This window comes from Stenella coeruleoalba, assembly GCF_951394435.1.
Source record: "Stenella coeruleoalba genome assembly, chromosome: 1".
NCBI classification, from domain to species: domain Eukaryota; kingdom Metazoa; phylum Chordata; class Mammalia; order Artiodactyla; family Delphinidae; genus Stenella; species Stenella coeruleoalba.
The window spans coordinates 79,702,856-79,730,087 of record NC_137169.1 but is presented as its reverse complement, the minus strand read 5'-3'; the positions used below and the strand labels follow the sequence as shown (position 1 = coordinate 79,730,087).

The window sequence follows — 27,232 nt, the reverse complement described above, 5'->3', positions numbered from 1 at the left end:
AACTTTTATGTTTAGACTTCATATTTTGTGTGGTCATTGAGAAGTACTCAACGAGGAGAGAAACACAATTGAGAGCCTGAATGATGGTCCTGTTTTGTATACAAGTTAATAAATTCAACAGAAATAACCAAAACACCATCATCTATTCTGGCCAGTCCTAACTAATGCCAGGCTTGTTGCATCTGGATGATAGATTAGATTTGCCTTAATAATATATTGCCTCTCTGCAGTAGTTTAGTTACATAGTTTTGGTCCCACAAGAAAAAGAGCGTTTCAAAAAATAGACAACTCAAATTGCTCAAAGAAAGGAAACCTGCTGTTTGCCTTCAGTCATATGTGTAAGTATCCAGGGAACTAGATGGCAGCAATATTACATCGATAGGTTTTTGTAAGAAAAAATTATAAAGAAGTTACAGTTTAGTTTAGACATTTTAATAGGTGAAACACGAAGGCTTGACTAGTATTAATGCAGTGATACGTATGTTGCTGTTAAAATCATGGTGGTGTAAGTTTTAGAATTTCTAACAGTTTAAACTTATACTGCACTTACATCTACATCGTACTTGGTATATTTGTAATATTTGAAGTACAAAATTTGGAAACAACTAATGTTTTGGCTAGGTCACATTAACAAATTAAATTACTTGAAGGGATATTTAAGCACATTTATATAACTAGCTTTAGATCCCTGTTCAAATCGAATTTGAACTTTTCAACATTACTTAAAACTTTCATTTTCCTTGTTTTTTCCCAGATTTATGTTTCCCCCCTTTTAGGTTTTCTCCTTCTAATAGAGAACACTCTTGTATTAATGAATAGGAGATATATTAATATCAGCAAAATTATTATTGAATCATATAGTTTTAGTGTAGAAGGAATCTTAGAGAACAACTAGTATTACTCTCTCTTTTTCAATATATTAAGGGCCAGAGATGATTAAGTTAATGGCATGATGGAAAATTGTCTCTCAACTTATACCCCATTGGTCTTTTCATTGGTCACATTGCTGGGATAAGGAGGTGACTATCTGCAACTAATAATGGTTATAAAACAAAACAAGGGAGTATGCTTGAGAGTACTTGTTATTCAGATACTATTATATTAATGAGAAATTCTGTGACAATAAAACTTTTATTTAACTTGATATGGTAACTTAGTTTTTAAAGTGACTTCCAAAGTGAAACAAAATCAGTTACAAAATCCAGACATTTCAGATAATTTCAAAGCAATGTTGCTTTTGAATTCTGAGGTTTCCAAAACGATCGACTCAGAGATTTGAAAAACAAAACAGAACAGGTAGCTTGATAAACTTCTTGGAAAGTTTGAAGTAATTGCCATTTCTACTAGTTATTAGGTAAGAAATGAGATAGAGGCTTGAAACAGTGATGCTAGTGCATTTCATTTTGTAATAGTGTTTTAGTTGGAAAAATGGACATACCACTTTGCCTCCTGTTAAAAACAACTTGTTAAGACTAACTAGTACTACTGCTGAGTAGTAAATCTGTAACATCTGTTAGGAAATTCAACAAGTAGTAAAATCATTTATGATGGGATCCCACAGTTATCTTTAACTTCTTTAGATATCACGTTTAAAAAAAACAGGTAATTTGTCTTTAGGTTTTAAAGTTTTTATGGGTCTTTTAAGGTGCACTTAAATTATTGATTTTTCTAGGAAAGTTGATATATTTCTTAATTTTCAACACTATGTGAGTGGATTTAATTATACTTTGGTTTTGTGATAATTGAGATTACTCCTGGATTCTCTGTATCAATAATTATGAAGTGAGTCTGTCACCTGCAGACCTTAAACTTTTTGCAGGTTTAATTTGTCATTCAAGTTATAAAAGAGGGAGAAGTTTGTTGTGGTTGAATTGAGACTGTATTGGGTAACAGGAGGAGAAAAGAAAGACTCAAGGACAGTTACTTGAAGTGGTGGGGTTACCTGCAATTTAAAAAATTTAAAGAAATTGGTTGTTAGAAAAGATCAGGTTCATCTTTCTCTCACCCCAAATATATTACTAGTGTTTAGGGTTACTTATTTAGACTCTTCTCAGAATGTGATTCTGAAGGAAAGCAGGGGATCTTACTCTTGTGGGAATGCTTTTCTCATGACTCCTTTTTCAGACATATATTAAGGCAACTGTAGCTTGCACCGAATGCAGAAATTGGAATGTTGAATTATCCAGCCCTAATTTTTAAAGAACACTAGTTTTAGCAGTTCTTTTTTAATGTTTAAAACATTTTTAAATTGATAGTCTGTAAAATAAAACATGAGAATAAAGGATGGATACTATAATGTTTTGGATAGATATTCAAATAAGCTCTAATTTTTTTACATTTATTTGTTATTAATCCATCTGGTATAGAGAATGTCTGCTTTGTAGATAGAGAATCTGTAAATATTGAACAGAATTGTGTAGCACTGACTGAAGCCGTTTTAGAAGTGTTGTCTTTTAATTCAGGTTTATTAGGAGGGAATAGCTGCTTTTAATAGTGCAACCCATTTATATCATTGAATTTTGAGAAAACTGAGAATAATCAAACTGATTCTAGCACTAGCTCACCCTGCTGGTTGGCTAAAGTATTTCTCTTCTTTCCCCTCTTAAAACTAAACTAAACTAAACTAAACTAAAACACCAAACATAAAGATCACTTGAGACCTAGAAGGTAGAACACCAAGTTCAATTCGTGGTCTTTCTTCAGATAGCTGGAGTCTCCATGAAAAAGGTGTATTATTATTCTCTGTAGGGCCTCAGTTGCTGTACTGTTTAATTTTTTCTTCGATCTGCTGAAGCTGAACTGTGAAGTTACTATCCTCTCTGAATTTACTGGGAACTCTTATGTGATTAGGAGGAGTTAGTATGTTTTTGTTCCTTTAAATTCAAGATAAAAGATCCTTTGACTACTGAGAGATGTTAGCAGTCCTGTGAGATAAACTTTCCAGGAGGAGAAAAGTCGAGGATTTCAAGAGGAGGAAGAGGAGAAAAATGCTAGGGTAGCAGCAACAGCAGTGCATACTTCTCTTGGATGAAGGAAAGCGAGACTGTATTAAGATAAGCGTTTCTAAGAGATTTCCCTTGTACCTCTACTAACGGTTGCCCTAACTCCTCTTCTGTCTGTAAGCTGTAGCCTTCCCATTTCATTTGGGATTTTTGGAACTGTGATTTTGTAGGTAGCTTTGTTTAAAGTATGGATTGAGTGATTTGTTTCTTGAAATATGATTCTGTTAGTCTAAACTGTGATAGAAGTGAAGTTGGTTAGAGTGATAAACAATGTTTTAGGTATTAAGCTTTTTAGAATGTATATCGTTCATTGAAATTGAAAATACAGTTTTCTTTTGTTTAATTGAAATATAGTTGATATACAATATTATTTTAGTTTCAGGTGTACAACTTAGTGATCAACATTTAAATACATATGGAATGATCACCAGGATAAGTCTGGTAACCATCAGACCCCATACAGAGTTATTATAATATTATTGACCATATTTCTTATGCTGTATATTATATTACCTCCCCATGACTTACTTATTTTAAAATTGGAAGTCTGTACCTCTTAATTCCTTTCACCTATTTTGCCCATGCCCCTCCCCATTCTGGCAACCACCCCGTTTGTTCTCTGTATCTATGGGAAAATACAGCTTTTAAAAGACTTTGTACAAAGTCAGGAAACTAAATATGTTGTGAGTCAAAAGGACAATTTCAAATTAAAAAGCACCTAATAAAGTGTTGGGATTAAAGTTCAGTTTACAAACCATATTTACCTGTATTATATCAGTTATTTATCTAATATTTATGAAGGTTGAACATTTTTATCCTTTCTTCCAGAGTATTTATCCTTTTACTTGAAAGCATAATATCTTTTCATCAATTTCTTGAGGAAGATGTCAAACATAACTAGTATTTTCAAAACACCAATTACTGGGGAGGGGGATGGTTCCTAATTATTGTTGAATAGTTTGTGCAGGATGGGAGGATAAGGTTTAAAAAGTGTAAGCCTTGAAGTAAAACTGGTGGGGTTAAGATCTAGCTGTGTGAGCACTAGGCAAGTAGATTTAACAATAAGAAATCTTCATAGAGATTTAGGTTTATATTACATAATTCATGTAGTAAAGTCCTTAGCTTTCTGATATGTAATGAATGCTGAGTAAATGTTAGCTGTTAGAATAATAGTTATTATCATCATTGTTTAATTGTGTTTCCTACAGTAACGTGAAATTTTCACCTGTGAGTGATCTGAAGTTGTATACTTTTTCTAACGTTCCATTTTGAGGCCCATATCTACAAAGGAAGTAAGAGACAGTCATCAAATTGTGGCATCTCCAGTTCTAGCAGCTAAAGCTATAACCAGGGTCAATATTTCGGGAACACATTCTCTTTTATGGCTGCCAGCTAATGATGATGATGATAATAATACATTGGGAGTGAGTGCATTTGAGTGAAGGGCTTTCCCAACCCGTGGGTTGGTTTGCTTCGTTACAACATCCTCAGTTTCTCCACTCCCCTTTAAATTCTTGACCATGAGGATGGTGGTGACCATTAGTAGAGAGAAGCGGGTGAGTGGCTATGTGTATTTGTATATAAAGTACACAGAAACCCCAGATGAGAGTGAGGAGTGGCTTCAGCAGAAGCTAGATTGAGGAGAAGAATGTTATCGTTTCATTACTTAGTCTGAGTCAGGGGATTTCCTCAAACAGCATTTCCTTTTGCTGTTTTCCTCTCTACACTTCTCTTTGTTTTGTATATATCTGTGCTGGTATAGTCTTAAACTTATTTCCCACTTTAAGTTTTTCTTGTACCACCTACCTTCCCCACCACAAACACAAATTTTAAACTTTAAAAGAAACTGTAAAAGGCAGTTAGTACTTTTAAGTTCACATGAGGAGGGGGTGTGAGTATGAAATATTAGAAGTTTAATATTTGTTGGAAAAATACTTTCAATTGTTTGGAAAAGGAAGTGGGAGGAAGTCACCGATAATCTTTTCACCATTATATAATCATTAGTATTAAAGGAAAGGGAGATGAGACTGACATTAATTAAGCATCTAGTATGTATTCCTTATAATTATGCTGTGATATATATATATTCCCATTTCATATGCAGGAAAACAAACTCAGACTTGGGTCACGTAGATAGTAAATAGTAGAGCAGCCAAGTTTCAACCTAGGCATATCTTGATTCTACAGATGAGACCTTTCTATTTTGCCTTCCTAGCCTTTCTTTCTGTATAGCTACGTTTTTACCTTATACAGTTGTAAGTTTTGTCTCCTCCTTATGAAACGTAACATTATAGAAGCGTTTTTCTGCATACCCTTATTTCAAGTGGTGTCTTATTGCCCGCCTTGTTTATTCATACCACCATATAAAGGTTCTTTGTCTTGGCTGCTGGACATTGATACAGTGATATTGGTCAAAATAGAAGCTGCTTATTTCTTTACTCAGTGACTAAGATGAAAAATAATTAATTAGAAAAAATACTCTAATATTTTAGAGTATTAAAATACTCATATTTTAATAATAAAAGTATTAATAAGAACTAATACTCTCTGGGATTAGAAATTCTACGAGTTTAATACTACTATCTATCCTTTCTGGTGAGACATTTAACTCAAAATGGATATATGTAAAATGTAGGTGACATTTTCAGTTTATAGCCATATGAAAACAGAAGTTAAAATATTTTTACGCTTTGAAATGTCTTAAGCTTCCTTGTTAAAAACCTTTAAAGTTGATATTAAAATTAAATAGGTACTTAAATCAACTGTTTAGTTATTATTGATAATTCTTAATGTAATAATCTTTAATATATAAAAAGAGAAAAGCTTAATATTGAATTTCTTACACTCGTATTGGGTGGAGGCCATATATTAAAAGATAATTTGTGGGACATTTATAAATCGCTTGTATAGGTCAGCACTGCCGAGTAGAAATCTGTTGAGCCACAATGTGATTTAAATATTTTCATAGCCACATTAAAAAATAAAAAGAAATAAGTAAAATTAATATTAACTTCATTTTATTTAACCTGGTATATCCAAAATATTATCATTTCAACATGTACACATTGAGATACTTGCCATTCTTTTTTTCACACCAAGTCTTCAAAATCCAGTGTGTATTACATACTTAAAGCATATCTCAGTTCAGACTAGCCAGACTTCAAGTGCTCATTAATCACAGATTGGACAGTGCAGATATAGACAGTAAGTTCTATACAAGTATGGAGAAAGGGTAAAGTAGAAATGGAACTGAGTCTTAAAGGATAGTTGAGAAAATAGTATGCTGGGGAAGAACATTCCCAGAAAGAAGTGATGGGAATTAAAGTAGGAGACATTATTAGAAACCAGATAATAGAGTGGCTTGAATCCAGCTCAGGGAATTTGGTTTCTACGTGTGTGTGTGTGTGTGTGTGTGTGTGTGTGTGTGTGTGTGTGTGTTGGATAAATGCTGGAGGGTGTCTAATCCATGTCTTGCACATGAGCACTTGATGAATATTGAATTAACATTTAAGTGAATTAATATGAGGCAGAAAAAGAAAAATGCTGGCAGAATACTAACAAAGCCTTGTGGGTCTCATAAGGGGAAAGAGTTGCGTTTAGGGAATATTGGTGTTCTGCGATTAGAAATATGATAGAGAATGATGAAAAAGGATGAGAATTGAGAAAAGCTTTATAGATTTTACCATTATTGGTGACTTGTTGTTAAATGTTTTATTTATATATAATTTACATAGATTGAAGTGCACAACGTTTATATGAGTACAACTCAGTGAAATGCCACAAATAAATATACCCAGGTAACTTCAACCCAGATCAAGATACATAACATTTTCTTCACTGAAAAAGGTGCCTTGTGCCCCTTCTTATTAATTCTTTCTCAAAGAAGTAAACATATTCTGATCTCCATCATCTTAAATAGTTTTGGCTTATTCTTGAACTTGCTTATGGCATATTTGCCCTTTCCAAGGGTAGTGAGAGTTGATGCCTGAATCTGTCTCTTTCTTTTCTATCATTGGCATTGTTGGATGAATTTGGAGGTAAATCAGATGATAAGTAGTTGGTACTGTGGCCCTGCTTTTTTTTTCCAGTGTGATATATACCAACATCAGAGAAATATTTCTTAGTTTTCATTAATAGTAACTTTTTAGAGGTTAGTTTTAATGACCAGAAAATTTGTTTAGAATGCAGGGGTTTGAATTGCTTCCATAGATACCATAGTTGTCTGGCTTGCTTTCATTACAGTATTCTCTAGGCATATAGCCAAGAAGTAGGTAGAAGAGATCTTGGATTGCCTCCTTATATAGCTGCTTTTTGGAACGTCTTTATTAAGTAGCTTCTAGGCATTATGTAAGTTAGCTTTCAGGCATTTCAGATTACTTAATAAGGTATTTGAGTATTTCTGATTGTGATTGTAGGGGGAGGAATAAATTGGTGCACTTTTGTTTACAGGTAAGTATCCACTCTCAACCAGAAAGATTTTGCCATTTATGTGTAAAGAATGAGAATGCTCCCTTAAGGACAGTTGCACAAAAGTTTGAATGGTTAAAATCCATGAAGGACACTTTGTAAATGGATCTGCAATGGAATTATTGATCATGATTTTTTTCTTGTAGTGCTTGAGTCATTTTTTTCCAAATGGGATTAATGGTTACAGCATTGTTTTTCATAACTACTGAGCACTGGAAGCCTTATTGTAGTGTAACAATTGGTGCTTTTGGGAGAAAGATTTTTTTCTGAAATATGTATCACTTACAATAAAGTTGTTAAAAGTACATAACAATGAAAATATGTATCATCACATTCCAGTATGCCAAGTTTTGAGGAATATGTTTTGTAAATTGTGCAGAAGTGGACATGAAAATACTTTCTAATTAATGTTTGAATTGTGAATGTTTTTGAGCTTATGAATGAAAGTATTTATATGAAGTTTTGTTTTTTGGAATTTGTACCAAGTTTGCTTAATATACTCTTGCTCCAAGAATTTTAATTGTTGTCTTGAAGAAATAAAACCTCATCTGTGAACTTTTATTATGTAGGTTTTGTATTTGTGAAGTATAGAAGGCCAAAGTAAAATTGATTAGATTTGACATTGAAAAAGTTTATTATCTATAAAATATTAAGACTTTATATAATAGCTTTTTTGGCTAGAGTTAGAATATTACAAACAAAACAATTAGCATGTTATTATAGCTTTAAGACCTGACTTCTGTGTGTAGAAAAAAAAATATTTAAGGGTATGTTCTATGTTTTTGTGTTGTTTTGAAAAAATGAATGTTATATTTGAATTTTGTTTTGGGAGATTTAATTTTTTTGTATTCAGAAAAACCTTGTTTCCATGGTTGTATTTCTCCCAACCTTCACTTATTTTAACTGGGTTAATTATTATACACAATTCATTTAGTACCACACTAGGGTAAGACTGCAGATACATAGAGCAAATGATGTGGTTCCTGCTCCAAAGAGGTCATTATCTAAGATACAACTTAAAGAGTGCTTAATAATGAAATATTTGAATTACTGGACTGACACAAAATCATATGAACAGTATACAGTAAGACTGGAAAAGATTCTTGGGAAAAATACTTTTTAATCTAGATTTTGAAGAAGTGTTATGTAAAGATTGGTGGAGAGGGTAGGGAGTATCAGCTAGGGGGAGGGTATGTTAAAAAGTACAGAGATGGATCTTGTGGAATACAAGCATTTTCCTTGTTTGAAGTAGCATCTATTTTAAATGAATGTAATGAAAAATAAAGCTTATAAAGTTGTGGCCTGAGCTGGAGGAATCTAAAAAAGTTTGGATTAGAAATAAGGAATTCTACTAAAGGCCATTGAACAGAAATACATGAAGGAAAATGAGAAAGATCAGCAGCCAGATATAACATGATTAGAGAAGCGATTGAAGTGAGTAAGGTCAGTTAGAGGTTATCAGCTTGGTGAATGGCGGGGAGGGTATATTAGGAATAAGAACGGGTAGTTTTAAAATAAAACGGGTGAAAAATGTGGCTCCTAAGTTTGTAGTGCAAAGATAAAATAAGAATGGAACCATTTTATTATCTTCTGGTATTGAAAATAAACTTACTTGGAGACACAGTTTGCAAGTAAGTTATTAATACCGATTGAGGTATTATTGTACATTTGCCTTATCCTATAAAAAAAAACTTATGAGCTTTTTAAAAAACCTTTGATTTGAAAACTAAGTAAAACCCAAGAAAGTTTTGCTATAGTGGTATTTTCTGAATTGCTAGTACTTTCAACTAAAAAACTATTTGAGATGAATAGTAAGAAGAGCTTGTAATTGTATTGCTGTGTTTGGACTTATAATAGTACATTTAAGCCACGGTTTAAGAGACATTCTAATTGGTATGGGAGTTGGTATGAAAACAAAAGATAACAAAAATTAATACCTGGACTACCAGTGTTTAAATTTTAAAAAAATAGATATTGTTTTAAAAATTGGGGACAGTTGAGAACACACTGCTTTTATGAGGGGGATCCCTAAAATGTAGTTCCCTCTGGGATATTTAAGATGTAATATGTTTGTCTTTACTGGAGTTTTTAAGAGTTCTTAAATTGAATGTATATATACTGTTATCTTACAATGAATACCATTATTCTTAAAATGGAATTAGAAAATATGAAAAAATTATAAAAGTAATATAATTTTAAAAGTATTTTTCTGCCTTTTTTAGAGTTAGTAAATAGAACAGAGTTTAGGAGTTAATAGAGTCTTGGAGTTTTAAGACAGTATGTTAGTCTTATAACAAGCTTATATTGTAACCACTCTCACAGTTAGTATAGACTTAACTTTGGTTAGTAAAGAAGTTAGTGCGGTTTCTGGCACCATGGTAAAATAGGGAGGTACGTTTGACTCCATCCAAGTTACCTGTGGAAGCAAATCAGCTAAAGCAGAAGAGAATAGGTTGCCCCCTACCATGGGTGGGAAAAAGATTTCATCCACCTCTCTGAAATTTGGGGTTTCTATGTAGATAGAGTGGGTGAGAATAGATGACAGCAGAACAATCTACTGTTCCTTGATTATTGGATGAACTGGTGGTTTGGGAATAGGAAGCTTGCTTGAAAGCCCTGCCCTAACCTCTTTCTTAAATAGTTCCCTATTTATACTTTTTTGTGGCTGCAAACTTACTGGAAATAGACCTATCCTCACCTGTGTTCGCTGCCATGGGTCTCTGCACGCTGAAAAGCCATGAAAAATCACTGCATAAATAAGGAGAGGCAACAGTTTAAATGGGTTGGAAACTAGGAAACCAAATTGACTATTCCATATATATTGATCCAACTGAAACAGCTCATACAGTAAAGGAGGAGATAGAGGTAACCGTCAGCGGCTGTGGTGGAAACAAAAGTCTTATGCAGTGAAACTGAATGTCTTAATGGTGGCATTGCCATTAACAGTGATACAAATGGCTTCCTAAGTAGGTGTCCTTTGGTGTGACGTTGCTCGCCTAATCATCTCCTGGTTTATCTCATTTTCCAAGCCTTATTCACCAACTTTCCTGTCAAATTTGATTACCCAGTACCCTTCTAACAGCTTTTTCTTAAATTAATTGGAATTGATTTCTTTCCCACTCTCCTCCCCTTTTACAAATTGAATTAAAAATTCTTGATATGTGGTTTTATAAAAGTTTTATCTAAGTAAAAATAACAAATGTTTGAAATAAAGAAATGGCAAAAATGATAACTAAAACTTGCAAGTTTCATTCATATCAAGCAAAGGCTAAAACTTTTCTAGGCCAAAACCTTTGAATGAGAAAAAGGAATTTTTTAATTAATAAAAAATTAGGACCACTAAGCAATATTAGGCTTGAGCTTTTGTGTGATGAACTCAGAGCACTGAAACATATGAAGTAGAGTTTCTTTAGAGAAATTGGTAACATCAGTCTTTTCAGGAGACTAACTCTCAGATTTTAATAGATCAAGTAAACAAAAAGGCTATAAAGATTTGAATAACAATATGCTTTATTTAATAGGTGTATGTCAAACTTTGTTCCCAATAAAGAAATACACATTTTTTTTTCCAATTTATGTGAATTAAAAAATTTTTTTTAAATGTCTTGGGCTTGAGAATTTGAAATTTTAATAAGAGAAATTATATAGGTCAATATTTTTTGACTACAGTATAGAAAAGCTAGATGTTAAAGCCAAAATGATCGTAACTACTTGGACGATTAAAACTCTGTATCCTACTGGAACTTGAGCCTAAATTTCATACTATTTAAAAAGGAACAACAGTGAAGACATGACACATCAAAACTGATGAAATGAATATCTTTTTAAACATGGTGGATTAAATAACCATTTTCTTTGATATCAAACCCCTACTAGAATTATAGTAATTTTTTTTTTAATCATAGGCTGTCAAGGACAAAGAAAACTGGAAATTTGATCACAGAAGTAAAACTTTGGAAGCTGGAAAGCAACAACTTCGTAGCTCTACTTTCTACTCAACTTTCTACTTTCAGTGGGGAAGGCCTAGAGTGGTCTACAATTATGCTGTTGAACCCTGGGGTACTTCAGGAATTTAGTGGCTACAGGTTCCTTGAAAGAATTGTCTAAGAGTTAATAACAAGTTAACAACACTCATGGTGCCAAGAAACTTTATCGAAGTTTCTTTTCTGATATTCAAAGGGAAAACCTCTGTGCTTGAACAGTAGGCAAGCTCAGGTTAAGGGTGTCTGTCATACTCAAAAACAGAGAATTGAGTAGAAATTTACATGTTGAACTGGGAATCATCCACAGTCTCTTTTCTCCTCCTAGTTCTGAGAATACTAAGTATCAGACTTCTTCCCCCAGATGTGAGATTGGAAGATTTCATCCTGCTGTAGCAAACTGATTGTCAGGAAAAAAGACCAACAGATAATAATAGATAAGGATCCACTAGGGAAATCATCAGGCTGATCATCTCACACTGACACCTACCCATTAACACAGAACTTCAAGGCAACTTTTTAAAAAAAAAGATTCTTTACCATTATAGTTTATCACAAGATACTGGATATAGTTCCCCATGCTACACAGTAAGACCCTGTTGTTTATCCATTCCATACACAGCAGCCTGCCTCTGCCAATGCCAAACTCCCAGTCTATCCCTCCCCTGACCCCAGCCACAACCCATAAGTTTGTTTTCTGTGTTTATGGCACTGTTTGTATTTTGTAAATAAGTTCATTTGTATCATATTTTAGATTCCCCATATAAGTGATGTCATATGGTATTTGTCCTTCTCTGATTTACTTCACTTAGTATGATAATCTCTAGGTTCATCAACTAGACAACTTTTAGGTGTTTCATTTTAAAATATGAGATTAAGGATCATTAAACATTTTAGGATAACCACAATAAGAAAGAGAAGAAGGAAACAGAAACTTTCTATTAAGTTTTAAAACTTTCTATTTAAGGTTTAAAAGAAAACTTTAAAAAGTTACTGATATCTTTGCAAGTAAGGGGATAATTGTATCTTTGAAATAAGAAAGGATGCTATAAAAAAGCAGTCCTCAGAAAAAAAAGACAATCTCTTTCTTAGACATATAGAATATGGAATACTTAATAGAAGAGTTAGAAATTTAGGATGTTAAATTTCTAGTTGAAGTTTAGAAGATAAAATTGAGAATATCTTCCACAAAGTAAGACAAAAGAGATGTAAAGTAGGAGAAGATAAAATTAGAGGATCACTCTTGGCAAGTTCAACATGTGAAAAATCAGAATTACAGAATGGGAGGAAATGGATGGAAGCAATTATTTTTAAATAATTGAACAAAAATCTTGAGTTTCCACATGAAAAGGACTCATAGCATGCACAGCATGGTGACTGGAAAAAAAAAGAACCATATCAAAGTACATCATGATGGAATTTCAGACACCAGAAATAAAGGGAAGATCCTGAAAGCTTTTGGTTATGGAGCATATAAAAGATTAGGAATCAGTAACATTGGATTATTATTAATATTAATATTATTAATATTATTTCAATCAATAATGAAATAATGCCTCAGAATCCTGAAGGAAAGTTATTTCCAGACTACTAATTCTGTACCTTCCCAAGCTGTCAAATGTGGGAGTAGGCTAAAAGTATGAAACATGAGGTGGTTAGAATATTTACTTCAAATGTACTGTATCTCAGGAAGTTAGTAGAGTACATGGGCTCTATCGGAACGATTGGGTAAATCAAAAAAAGGAGGGATCCAGGAAACAGGATTTAGTACAGGAGAAAATGATGATTGTGCAGGGAGATGCAAGGAATGTGGCTGTGCAGCAGGTCTGAAGAATAATCAGTTCCTGAGGAGGACAAAGGGATCTAGATGGTATGTCTTCTGAAAATACACACACAAGATATAGAAAGGATTTTTGTGACTTTATTCGTAAGGGATATTTATCTGTAGTTTTATTTTCGTGTGTTTGAGAAGGATTGGTGTCAATTCTTTAAACGTTTGGTTTAAAGGTAGATTTTACCAGAGAAGCCAGCTAGTCCTGGCTTTCCTTGTGGGGAGTTTTTTCATTACTTACTCAATCTCTTGTTATCAATCTATTCAAGATTTCCTGTGTCTTTTTTTTTTTTTTTTTTTTTTTTTTTTTTTTTTGCGGTACGAGGGCCTCGCACTGTCACGGCCTCTCCCGTTGCGGAGCACAGGCTCCGGACGCGCAGGCTCAGCGGCCATGGCTCAGGGGCCCAGCTGCTCCACGGCACGTGGGATCTTCCCGGACAGCTGCACGAACCTGTGTCCCCTGCATCGGCAGGCGGACTCTCAACCACTGCCCCACCAGGGAAGCCCTCCTGTGTCTTCTTGAATCAGTTCTGGTAGTTTGGTTTTTTTCCTAGGAGTTTGTCCATTTCTTTTAGATTTCTTAATTCGTTGCCATTCAGTTGTACGCTTCCCTTATAATTTTTTGTTTCCTATTATAAAGCCAGTATTAAAACCGTTTTCATTCATGATTGTAATACACCTTGAGATATTTTAGGTTTGGTTCCAGACCACCACAATAAAGTGAGTCACATGAACTTTTTGGTTTCCCAGTGCATATAAAAGTTATGTTTACACTATTCTGAAGTCCATTAAGTGTGCAACAGCATTGTGTCTTAAAAACAGTGTCCATACTTTAGTTTAAAAAAACTCTATTATTAAAAAATGCTGACCATCATCTGAGACTTCATCAAGTTGTAATCTTTTTGCTGGTGGAGGGTCTTGCCTCAGTGTGGACGACTGCTGACTGATCAGGGTGGTGGATGCTGAAGGTTGGGGTGACTGTGACAACTCTTAAAACAAGACAACGGTGAAGCTTGCCGCATCGATTTACTCTCCCTCTCACTTGAACACTTAGAGGCCACTGTAGGGTTATTAATTGGCCTAATTTCAATATTGTTGTGCGTTAGGGAATAGGGAGACCTGAGAAGAGGGAGAGAGGTGGGAGAACAGTCAGTCAGTGGAGCTGTCAGGACACACAATATTTATTAAGTTCACCATCTTATGTGAGCATGGTTTGTGGTGCCCCCAAACAGTTACAATAGTAACATAAAGATGACTGATCACTGATCACCATAACAAATGTAATAATGAAAAAGTTTGAAATGTTGTAAGAATTACCAAAATGTGACACACAGACACAAAGTGAGTAAATGCTATTAAAAAAATGGTGCTGATAGACTTGCTTGATGCAGGGTCACACAAACCTTCAGTTTGTTAAAAAAAAAACACTAACTGCGAAGCTCAATAAAACAAGGTATGCTTGTAATTTGTCTTTTTTTTTTTGGTCAGTAGCTAGCTGAAGGTTTGTCAATTTTGTTGATATTTTCAAAGAACCAATTTTTGGTTTCATTGATTTTTCTTTATTTTTTAAAAAAATTCTGTTTCATTTCTGCTGTAATCTTTATTATTTCCTTCCTTCTGTCTGCTTTGGGTTTAATTTGCTCTTTTTCTGCTTCCTTAGGATGGATGGTTAGGTTATTGATTTGATATCTTTTAAAGTAGGCATATATAGCTATAAATTTCCCTTTAAACACTGCTTCCACTTCATCCCACCAGTTTTACTGTGTTGTGTTTTTTTCATCTCAACATATTTTATAATTTCTCATGTGATTTCTTCTTTGATCTAATGAATATTTAGGAGTTTATTGCTTAATTTCCACATATTTGTTACTTTTCCAAATTTTCTTCTGTTTTTAATGTCGAGTTTCATTCCATTATGGTTGGAGAACATACTTCATATGATTTGATTTCTTTTAAATGTGTTGAGACTTGTTTTATGGCTTAACGTATGGTCTATATTGGAGAATTACCCATGTGCACTTGAGAAGAAAGTGTGTTCTGCTCTCCTTGAGTATTCTGTAGCTATCTGTTAGGTCTAGTTAGTTTGTAGTGTTCAAGTCTTTTATTTTCTTGTTGATCTTCTGTCTGGTTCTATCCGTTATTGAAAGTGAGGCATATAAGTCTCCAACTATGTTTGTTTTTGTCTGTTTCTCCTTTCAATTCTGTAAGTTTCTGCTTCATATATTTTGAGGCATTGTTGTTAGGGATATATATGTTTATATAGTTCATCCATAATTTTTAATGAATTGACCCTTTTATTATAAAATGTCCTTCTTTGTTTCTAGTAATGATTTTTTTCTTAATATCTTATATCTGATAAGAATATAGCCACTCTAGCTGTCTTTTGGTTATTGTTTGCATTGTACATCTTTTTCTATCCTTTCACTTTAAATTTACTTGACTCTAAAGTGTCTTTGAATCTGAAGTATGTCTCTTGTAAGCAGCATATAGTTGGATTGTGTTCTTTTACGCATTCTGCCAAATTTCTGCTTTTTGACTGGAATGCCCAATTAATTTGCATTTAATATAATTACTGATAAGGTAGATTTTATGTCTTCCCTTTTGCTGTTTCCTATATGTCTTAAGATTTTTTCTGTTGTTGTTCCTTTATTCCTCTATTATTGTCTTCCTTTGTGCTATTATTGTCATGCAAATTGTCTTTCTATGTCTTTTAAATCCAATAGGAGAAAAAAAGACTCACAGATTTTTAAATGACAGTGTCTTTTTTTTTTTTTTTTTTTTGTGGTACGCGGGCCTCTCATTGTTGTGGCCGCTCCCGCTGCGGAGCACAGGCTCCGGACGCGCAGGCTCAGCGGCCATGGCTCACGTGCCTAGCCGCTCTGCGGCACGTGGGATCTTTCCGGACCGGGGCACGAACCCGTGTCCCCTGCATCAGCAGGCGGACTCTCAACCACTGTGCCACCAGGGAAGCCCTACAGTGTCTTTTATGTTTACTTATCAGGTTACCTTTACATGCCCTTTAATTCTTCAGGCATACTCAAGTTACTGACTACTGTCCTTTGATTTCAGCCTGAAGGACATCCTTTAATATTTCTTGTACAGCAGGTCTGCTAGCAGACAGTTCTCTCATTTTTTTACCTGTTCAATGTCTTAATTTCTCTTTCATTTTGGGAAAGTAGTTACAGAATTATTGGTTGACAGTCTTATTTTTTTCAGTACTTTGAATATGTCTTCCCATTGTCTTCTAGCTTTCATGGTTTCTGACATGAAATTAGCTGTTAATTTTATTGAGTATTTCTATATGACAAGTTGCTTATCTCTTGGCTTCTTTCAGGATTCTCTCCTTGTTTTTTGAGAGATTGATTATGAAGTATCTAGGTGTGAATCTTTTTGAGTTTGTCCTACTTGTGATTCCTTGAGCTTTTGGGGTGTTTAGATTAATGTTTTTCATTAAATATGGAGTAATTTCAGCCATTATTTATTCAGATATTACTTCTTCCCCTCTTTCTCCTCTCTTTTGGGACTCCCATTCTGTATTGGTGTTCTTAATGATGTCCTTCAGGAATATTAGGCACACTGTTTTGTTTTTTCCTTTTCTTTCTGCTCCTCAGAGTGGATAATCTCAATTGGTGTATCTTCAGATTCACTGATTCCTTCTTCTGTCTGCTCACATCTGCTACTAAAACCTTGTAGTGAATTTTTCATTTTCATTCTTGTACTTTTCAGCTTCAGAATTTCAGTTTTGTCCTTCATGATTTCTCTCTCTTTTTTTTTTACCAATATCAAGAACTATACACATTTTATTTTCTACAGACCTGAATTTGACTTTTTAAAGTTAAATTTACACACATTTACATGCACAAACTCTCTGTATATTTTTAACAAATGTATATACATTTATAGCCTACATTCCTATAAAGATGCAGAGTTTTTCTATCACCTCAAAAATCTTCTTGTGTTGATATTTTCTGCTTGTGAGACATCCATACTTTCCTAAGTTCCTTTGACATGGATTTCCTTTAGGTCTTAGAACATATTAAAGCTGATTTATAACTTTGTTCACTAAGTCCAATGTCTGAGTTTCTTCAGAGACAGTTTCCTTTGACTGCCTTTTTTTTTTAATGTGTATGAGCCATACTTTTTTTTTTTATTGTTTTGTCATTTTTTTGTTGAAAACTGCATTTTAAATAATGTGGCAGCTCTGATGATTAGATATTCTCCCCTCCCCAGCATTTGTTGTTGTTATTGTTTGTTGTTGTTTGTTTAGTGATTTTTCAGAACTAATTCTGTAAAATATGTAGTCTTTGCTATGTATGGCCACTGAAGTCTCTCTACTCAGTTAGCTTAGTGGTCAGCCAATAATTGGACAGTGATTTCCTTAAACGCCTGGGACCAGTAAGTCTCCCAGTATTTGTTGAGAGGCTCTGTGTGTGTGTGTTGGGGAACACCTTCAGCACTCAGCCAGTAAATTTGTAACTTTGCCTTACCCTTCATTTCCGGTTTGTGCAGAACTTCCAGGTTAGCCGGAGGTGAGCACTTAGGACCTTCTCAGGCCTTTCCTGAGTATGTGTACAACCTAGAGCATGTGTGCAGCTCTGGGCATACATTTGACCATCTAGATTCTCAGGAATATATTGGAGCTTTTCTAAGCCCCAATTTTTTTTTTTTTTTTCTTTTTCTTTTTTTTTTTTTTTTGTGGCACGCAGGCCTCTCACTGTCATGGCCTCTCCCGTTGCGGAGCACAGGCTCTGGACGCACAGGCTGAGCGGCCATGGCTCACAGGCCCAGACACTCTGTGGCATGTGGGATCCTCCCAGGCCGGGGCACAAACCCATGTCCCCTGCATTGGCAGGCGGACTCTCAACCACTGCGCCACCAGGGAAGCCCCCAGTTTTTCTTTTTAAGCTTTTTGGTTAGTCTATTGTTGGTCTTATCTGTTATCCACTGCCTCAGTCAGCTGTAACATGATACAGTTTTTTCCAGTCGTTTTTGACAAATGCCCTTGGGGAAAGGCTTTTTTTTGCACTGAGTGCCCTCTTAGGTCAAATTTAAGATAGCTTTGGGAGTGGTGTCTTCCAGGAAACCACCAGACATGTCAAATAATGACAGCCCTCTGAGAATGCAGTAGTGAAGGAGCTCTCACCCTCTTCTGCCCCCCTCAGGTAACTGCCAGGCTGCTGGTTTTCACCAGGCCTGTGGACTGTTGGCTTTCAAGTCTACTGTGGCACTAGGGTGGGAGGATGGGAATAGGGCAAAATAAATGCCACAGAGTTTGCTGGTCTCATCAAGATTCAGCCACCTTTCTTGAATAAACTCTCCCCAGATTGCTGCAAGTCTTTGGTTAATTTCTAGAGTTCGGAAAACGTTGACTCTGTTTTTGTCAGTGTTCTTGTTGGTTTTATGGAGATGATTTTTGAATCTCCTTATTTTGGTATTTTTGCTGGTGTCTTACCATTGAGTTTTCCAAATTATTTTATATATATAATTTTATTTTAACACACTAGTCATTTTAAAAAATATTTATTTTTAGCTGCATCAGGTCTTAGTTGCGGTATGCGGGATCTCTGTTGCAGCATGTGGGACCCTCTGCTGCAGCATGCGGGCTCCTTGTTGCAGTGCGTGGGCTTCTCTCCATTTGTGGTACATAGGCTCAGTAGTTGTGGCACTCAGCCTCTCTAGTTGTGGCCCACATGCTCAGTAGTTGCGACGCGCGGGCTTAGTTGCCCTGCGGCATGTGGGATCTTAGTTCCCCAACCACGGGTCAAACCCATGTCCCCTTCATTGGAAAGGCGGGTTCTTAACCACTGGACCACCAGGGAAGTCCCCAAAGTTATTTCATGTTTTAGATATGAGTCTTTTGTCAGGTATGTAGTTTGCACACATTTTCTCCAAATTTGTCACTTGCTTTTTAATCCTCTTCACAGGATCTCTCACAGAGTAGAAAATTTTCATTTTGATCAAGTCCAGTTTATCAGATTTTTTCTTCTAAGGATCATGCATTTGTTATTTCTAAGAATACTTTTCTGTCTTTAGAGCCTGATAATTTTTTTCTATCTTCTACCAGATTAATAATATTACATTTTTCATGTATACCTATAATCCACTTTGAATTAATATTGGTATAGAATGTCAGATTTAAGTCAGTGTTTTGTTTTGTTTTTTCTCTCCACATATATCCAGTTGCTCTTGTACAATTTTTTCTCCATTGAATTGCTTTTGCACTTTCAAAAAATCTATTAGCCATCTTCCTGTAGGGCTATGGAATAATTTGGGGAGGTTACAGAGGGATATAAGAGGGTAAGTCCTTTTCTTACACTGGAAATAATCAGATGCAAAATGAAAAATCAAGATATAACTGTATTGTTTAGAAATTGGTGGGGGGGGACTTACTGCTGTTTTTCATAACATGCTTTATTTGATTTTTAAAATATGTATTTGTATAACTTTGATTAAAATAAAAACAAAATACTATAGGATAATGCTAGTGCCTTATTTACGGAAAAATTCAAAGCCTTAAATGTCTGTGCTTTTAGTTTTGAAACATTTTTACTGTGGAAAAAATGGTCAGAATAATGCATGGAAAAAATGTCCAACTTAAGTATTCAAAAGTACATACCTGCTTAGTCACCCACTGTCAAAAATGAAAACATTGCCAGATCCTCCACTCTGCTTCTTCCCAAACCTCTTCTTCTCTGTTAGGGTATTACCATCCTACGTTTTCTGGTACTAACTTTTTTGCTTTATATTTTTACTATTAAAAAACATATTTTTGAAATGTTTTCTGTTAATGAAATTTATGTAAATGGGTCCTGGCTTTTCCAGTTTTGTTTATGAGCTTTAGTTCTATTGTTGCATATAACTGTAATTCATTCACTTCTATTGCTGTACAGTATGTGAATAGTCCACGGTTTATTCATTCTATTTTTGATGGAAATTTGAGTTATTTCCATTTTTAGGCTTCTGTAAATAATGCTATGCATTAACTTGTACGTGTCTCATAGTACACACATGCACATGTGTATATTTAGTAAATACCTAAGAGTTTAATAGCTTGGTTTTAGAGTGTATTTATGTTTAATTTCAGAAGACATTCAACATTTGTTTCCCAAAGTGTTTGTAGCAATTTATAGTCATCAACAGAGTTCCTTTTGCACTTCATCTTCTCCAACACTTTATATTGTTAATCTTTAATTTTAGCCATACTAGAGGGTGTGTAGTGCTGTCTCATAGTGGTTTTATTTTCCATTTCCCTGATTGCAAATGTGATTGAATACCTTTTATTATGTTTATTGAGCAGGTTTTGTAAATATTTTGTGTATTTGAAAAAGAATGTGTATTCTGCAGTTTTGGGGTGCAGTATTTACATGTGTCTGTTAAGTCAGGGGTCCCCAATCTCCAGGCTGTGGACCAGTATTGGTCCACAGCCTGTTAGGAACCAGGCTGACCAGCAGGAGGTGAGTGGCCAGCGAGTGAGGGAAGCTTCATCTGCGGCTCCCCATGGCTCACATTACCACCTGAACCCTTCCTCCCCCCACCCACCGCCACCCCTGCCCCCCGGTCCGTGGAAAAATTGTCTTCCATGAAACTGGTCCCTGGTGCCAAAAAGGTTGCGGACTGCTGTGTTAAGTCAGTTTTGTTAATCATGTTGTTCAAAACTTCTGCATCCGCACCAGCTTAACTTCTGCATGCTTGTTCAATTAGGGAGGTATGTTAAAATCTGCTGCTGCCATTATGGATTTGTCTTTCTTGTGTTGCTGTTGATTTTTGGTTTACATATTGGAATCCATATTACTAGGGGCACACAAATTTAGAATGGTTTCATGTTTCTGATGAGTTGAACCGCTTATCATTATTGATTCTTTTTATCTTTGGTAATGCTTTTTTGCTTTGAAATCTACGTTTATTGATAATAACATAGCTACACAAGCCTTCTTACTGTTAGTGTTTGTGTGGTTCATTTTCTCCCCCCAACCATTTATTTTAAATTTTTCTGCTCCTTTATGTTTTAGAAGTATTTCATGTATACACCATATCATTGTTGTTTTACTTTCAGTCCCATCTAACACTCTTAGTCTTTTAATTATAACATAAAATTTATTTAGATTTCATAATATTACTGGTTATTGGGACTTAAGTGAGTGATCTTATTATGTGCTTTCTATTTATTAGGACTGTTGTATTCTTTTTCTCACTTTTCTTGCCGTCTTTTGGATTAACTATTTTTATTACTTCTCCCCTTCCCCCGTCTTTTTTTTTTTTTTTTTTTTTTTTTTTTTTTTTTTGCGGTACGCGGGCCTCTCACTGCTGTGGCCTCTCCCGTTGCGGAGCACAGGCTCCGGACGCGCACGCCCAGCGGCCATGGCTCACGAGCCCAGCCGCTCCGTGGCATGTGGGATCCTCCCGGACCAGGGCACGAACCCGTTTCTCCTGCATCGGCAGGCGGACTCTCAACTACTGTGCCACCAGGGAAGCCCCCCGTCTTTTTTTTTTAACTGTTGGTTTTGTCTGCTAGCCACAAGTATCTTTTTGTTTATTTGAAAATATCTTTTTTTCATTTTTGAAGAATAGTATCACTGGATATAGAAGATGTTCCAGTATCCACTTTTTTCTGATGATAAGTCAACCATTACTTGTATTGTCATTTCCCATATATAACCAATCACTTTTCTCTGGCTGTACTCGAGGTTTTCTCGTTGGCCTTTAGTAGCTTGACTATGATGTATATGTAGAAATGGTTCTTTGTGTTTATCCTGTTGGGTTTGTTGAGATTTTTGTATGTATAAGTTAATGTTTTCTACCACATTTGAGATTTTTTTTCCATTATTTCTTCAGCAGAAATTATTTTGTACCTTCTTTACTCTTCTCGCATTCCGTTACATCTTATTGTACATATGTGTTGAGTTGGGTGTCATCTATTTTGGACTGCCTGATATTGTCCTACTGGTCTCTGAGACTCTTAATTTTTCTTCAGTCGTTTTACTTTCTTTTTTTTTGGATTGGACAGTTTTATTGCCCTGTCTTCTAGCTCATGAGTGCTTTCCTCTGCCATCTCTAATCACCTCCTTTGGGTGAATTTTTATGTCATTTATTTTATTTATCAGCTTTTTCTTTGTTATAGTTTCTGTCAACTCTTTGAATGTATTTTCTTTTAATTCTCATAACATACTTTAACATAGTTGCTTGGAATTCTTTATATGCTAACTCCTATATTCAGGGTACTCAGAATTATATCTACTGACACCCCTTTTTTCCTGAGTATGGATCACTGTTTCCTGTTTCTTTGCATATCATGAAGTTTTTGCTTGAAAACTGGACATTATGAATATATTTTAGTGACTGGACTCTTTTAATGTTCTTCTGAGAATTCTTGTGTGAAGTTTATAGTCAGATTTTGAAGCTTGATTGTGGTTTACATGTTTCTAGAGATTCCACTAATTCCCAGCTGTTCTGCTGGGCTTGGATTCTGTCCTCTGACACTTCAACCTTGTAGGGCTTCAGCTTCCTGCTGCCTAAACTGTACACAGTTGAATGTACCCTGTCGAAACAGCATCAAACTTACAGTAAAGCTCTGTTTTTCAAGTGTAGCTTTCTCTCTGGCCTCTGTCAACTTTTCCCCCTCAACTCCTTCAGTTTTCCTCTGTGCATACATAGTTTATTAGTCATCCAGTGATTTGGGCAAAGTTTACCCTGAGAATTTTTGTTATATTCCTTTTTTGTTTCTCTCACTACCATGCTTTCTCCATTTAAATTTACAACTGCTTTTCCATGCCTCAGTTCTGAGCCCTTTGGTGATGTTATCTTTCTCCAGAGATAATTTTTGTTTGTTCGTGCCACACCTGAGGTCTCCAGCAGTCTGGGTTTACCTTAATTAAATTTTAAGGATTGAGATTTTTATTTGGCCACCTAGATGTGTTCAGGTGGGGCTGCAGTGCATGTAAGAACTTTTTTTTTTTACTTCTGGTTCACTACAGTTTAATCCTTTAGGTTCTCAACTCAAATACTGGGTAACATTTAGTATAGTACTCAACAGTTCTGAACCTTGCAATCTCCATTTGATCCCCCTAGCTCTACAACAGTGTCAGAAATAATGATCAGTTTCTCAGCTGAATCAGGTGGATTGGCAAATAACCCAAAGGTAAAAGCATCCTCAGGTGCTGGGTTTCTATCTATAGGTCTCCATCTTGTCTTGGATCTTGGCCTGGTCATTCTTCTCTGTTGTGTTAACTTTTTGATGCCATCAAATTGACGGTTTTTAATATCTTGCTCAGTTTTTCTAGTAGGTCTCGGTGGGTTGATAAATATTACCTCTTCTGCTATTATTGCAGTTATTTGAATTGACATGTTTGAATCAGTGAGTGCAAATGATAGCATTAGGATAATGTCTCTGTCTCTTGGCTTTGATTTTTTTCTGTGGTGACTTTATTCCTGAATATGTTAATCTCCATGAGGTGGTAAAGATGGCCACTGTCTGCTATGATCTACATCATTGTCATAGCTGTTATTTCCACTGGAGAGTATACCTTTCCCAGTAGTCCTTGCAAACATCATGAGAAGGATTCCAGATTTCCCATTCTGGACTACATTCCCATCCATAATAAAATTATGATGGCTAGGAGAACAAGGTACTCTTATCAGCCTGGGTATCACTTGTTCATCCCTTGATCCAGGGGTGGGCCTAAGATTGGTGCAACTTTAATAGTTGAGTAAGAGTGTTTCCTTAAAGGAAAATACCATTAGCGTAAATAGGAAAAAGAATGTTAGGCAAGGTTGCAGCTTGCTCTGCAACAGTTTATATAGATTTGTGGCATATCCTGAAAGATTTCATTGTATTCTTGAATCCAGTAAAACTATCTAGCAACAAAATTTCATGAAAGATTGTAGTTGACTGATAACATTAGTTGTTAAAATGATTTTGCTCAGTTTATATATCTCTGAGATTGACAAATTGTGGCATGTTTTCTAGAGTCACTGTTAGTAAAATAATAAAAGAGATTTTTATGTCTCCTTTTCCCTTGCCTTCAAAAGTTAAGAGACCTAGATCAATCGTTAATCTAAAATAACTCTTTCTAGGGATAAGAATAATATGGTATCTTTAAGATAGAGTTGCTATATCAGTTAGCTATTGCTGTGTAATAAATTACTCTAAAACTTGGTTTAAAACAAACATTTATTATTAGAACAAGTCTATGAGTCAGGCAGTATTTCTAGGCTTGGCAGGGCTCGTTTAAGTCTGCATTCAGAAGCAGCTCAGGAGGATGATTCTGCTGCTCTTGGCTGGCTTCTCTAGGATGGCCTGGGGTGGGACATCTGGGCTATCCTCTTGTCCTCCAGCAGATTAGAGTGGGCTTGTTCTCATGGTAGTGGCAGGATTCCAGGAGAGCAGAGGCATACACAGTCTCTTGAAGTCTAGCTCAGAACTGGCCAACTGTGACATTTGTTACATTCTATTGATCTTCCTTATAAGGTCAAGCCCAGAATTAAAAGGACTGGGGAAGGATTCTACCTCTTGGTAGGAGAAACTGCAAAGCCTTATTGCCAGTTGCATGAGTAATGGGATGGTACAGAATTGGGGTTATTTTTGCAGGCAGACTTTTTGACTCATGTTGTAGAATTAATTTTTGATGTTATTTTGTTCTAGGTCAAGCCCCATTATATTTCAGTAGGAATTGAGTTTAAGTATAGAAGTTGTGACAAGTGTAAATTAAATACATTGATCTGTCCAGTAGTCCAGATGACTTGTTTTACTTGTTTCATGGGATGTGTCTGATGAGATTTTGGAAGCATTGGTCATGTACTGAGTTACCAAATATAGGGTAATTGTAGTGCCAGTTGTCTTACGAGTTGTAGGTGTTAATAGATGATTAATTTGTATCTTTACTCTTTTAGTTATAAATGACAATGGTTTTTTTGTGTTTATTATTATCATTCTAACCTTCTTAATTTGAGATTTGACTCTATTTTTTCCCTGCTTATTATTCTTTGCATATTCTGATATTTTAAATAGATTTATTGAAGTACCTTTGACATATAATAAATCACACGTTTAAAGTGTGCAGTTTGAACGGGTTTGATATCTGTATACATCCATGAAATCATCACTACAAGATAATAAACATATCCTTTATCCTCAGAGGTTTCCTTGTGCCCCTTTGTAATCCTTTCCTATTTATTGCTCCTCCCCTAATGCCCAGACAATGACCGATCTGCTTTCTGTCATTTATGGAGTAGTTTGAGTTTTCTAGAATTTTATGCAGATGAAGCTATGCAGTGTGAAATCTTTTTGTCTGCATTTTTTTTTCACTCAGCATGATTATTTTCAGATTCATCTGTGTTGCATGTGTCATTAGTTAAATTCTACTTATTCCATTTTACAGATATGATTTAAGGATTAGTGCTAGACATTTTTTCCCTCAGCTTTTGGCTATTACAAATGAAGGTGATTATTTGTATGTAAGCCTTTGTGTGAACATATGCTTTCATTTCTTTGGGTAAATACCTAGGAGTAGGTGTATGTTTGACATTTTAAGAAATGGTGAAACTGGGCCTTCCTTGGCGGTCCAGTGGTTAAGACTTCTCCTTCCAGTGCAGGGGGTGTGGGTTCAATCCCTGGTCAGGGAGCTAAGATCCCACATGCCTCGTAGCCAAAAAACCAAAACATAAAACAGAAGCAATATTGTAACAAATTCAATAAAGATTTAAAAAACAATACTAAAAAAAAAAAAGACACGTTGAAACTGTTTTTACAAAGTGATTGTACCATTTTATCTTCCTGTATGTGTGAGTTAGAGTTTCAGTTCCTTCACATGTTCACTTGGTATGGTCAGCCTTACTAACTTTAGCCATTCTTGTAGTTGTGTAGTGATAACTTGTTGTGGATTTAATTTGCATTTCCCTATTGACAGATGATACTGAGCATGTTTTCATGTACTTACTTGTCATTCATGTATCTTTGGTGAAGTGCTGCTTCAAATCTGCCCATTTTCTAATTGGGTTGGTTGTTTTGTTGTAATTGAAGTTTTAAAAACAGATTTATTGGGATATAATTGACATGCAGTGAAATACACATATTTAAAGTGTACAGTATGATAAGTTTTGAGATACATATATATACACTCAGGAAGTCAACACCACAAAACAGGATAATGAATATATTTATCACGCCCGAAAGTTTCCTCTTGCCACTTTGTAATTCTTCCCTCTTCAGCTACATTCCCCTTTTGGGTCTGTCTTTCAAAAGCATTTAATCTAGGGTTGCTATAGTTAGTGCTGCCTGAGTTAAGAGGTTTTATACTCTTTCTAAAGGGAATAGGCATTATTTCTGACTTTGTGTGAGACTAGGGCAATAATCCCTCTCATCCTTTTGAGTGGCTCTTTCCTTCACCTTGGGTAGTTTCCACACAGGCTTGTTCTAATCGTTATGCAGCTGAATACTTAAGGGTGTGGTAGCTCTATGCAGTTGTCTTCTCTCCAGTATTCTGCCCTGCAATCTGTAGCTGTCATGGCTTCGTTGGACTTCCAGCTGAGTCTCCTCAGTTCAGGGAGACCATCATATTCTACCTGGGTAGCTCTTCCCTGGGGGGCTGTATTTTCTTCAGGTGGTAAGTTGGGAATGTTGGAAGGCTCACCGCATTTGTTTCTCTTCTTTTAGGGTTCACCATCAGTGACTGCCTAATACCTGAAAACTTTCATTTCATATATATTTTTTGGTTTCTTAGGCTTTTCAGGTGGAGGGCAACTTCAATCCTTGCTATTCCATCTTGGCCCTTGTATGTAATTTTTTCTTGATATTTCTTTGTTTTTTTAAGTTGTAAAATACACAACATTAAATTTACAATCTTAACCATTTTTAGTTGTACAGTTCAGTAGTGTTAAGAATATTTGTACTGTGCAGCCAGATCTCTAGAACTTTTTATTTTGTGAAACTGAAGCTCTACCATTAAACACTAATTTTA

At 35.3% G+C, this 27,232-nt stretch overlaps 1 protein-coding gene across 7 annotated transcripts in view; it reads left to right on the top strand.

Annotated features, from left to right (window-relative positions):
• Nucleotides 1-27,232, top strand: part of ZNF644 (zinc finger protein 644) — a 115,761-nt gene that overhangs the window by 1,455 nt on the left and 87,074 nt on the right. The gene's annotated exons all lie outside the window — the stretch shown is intronic.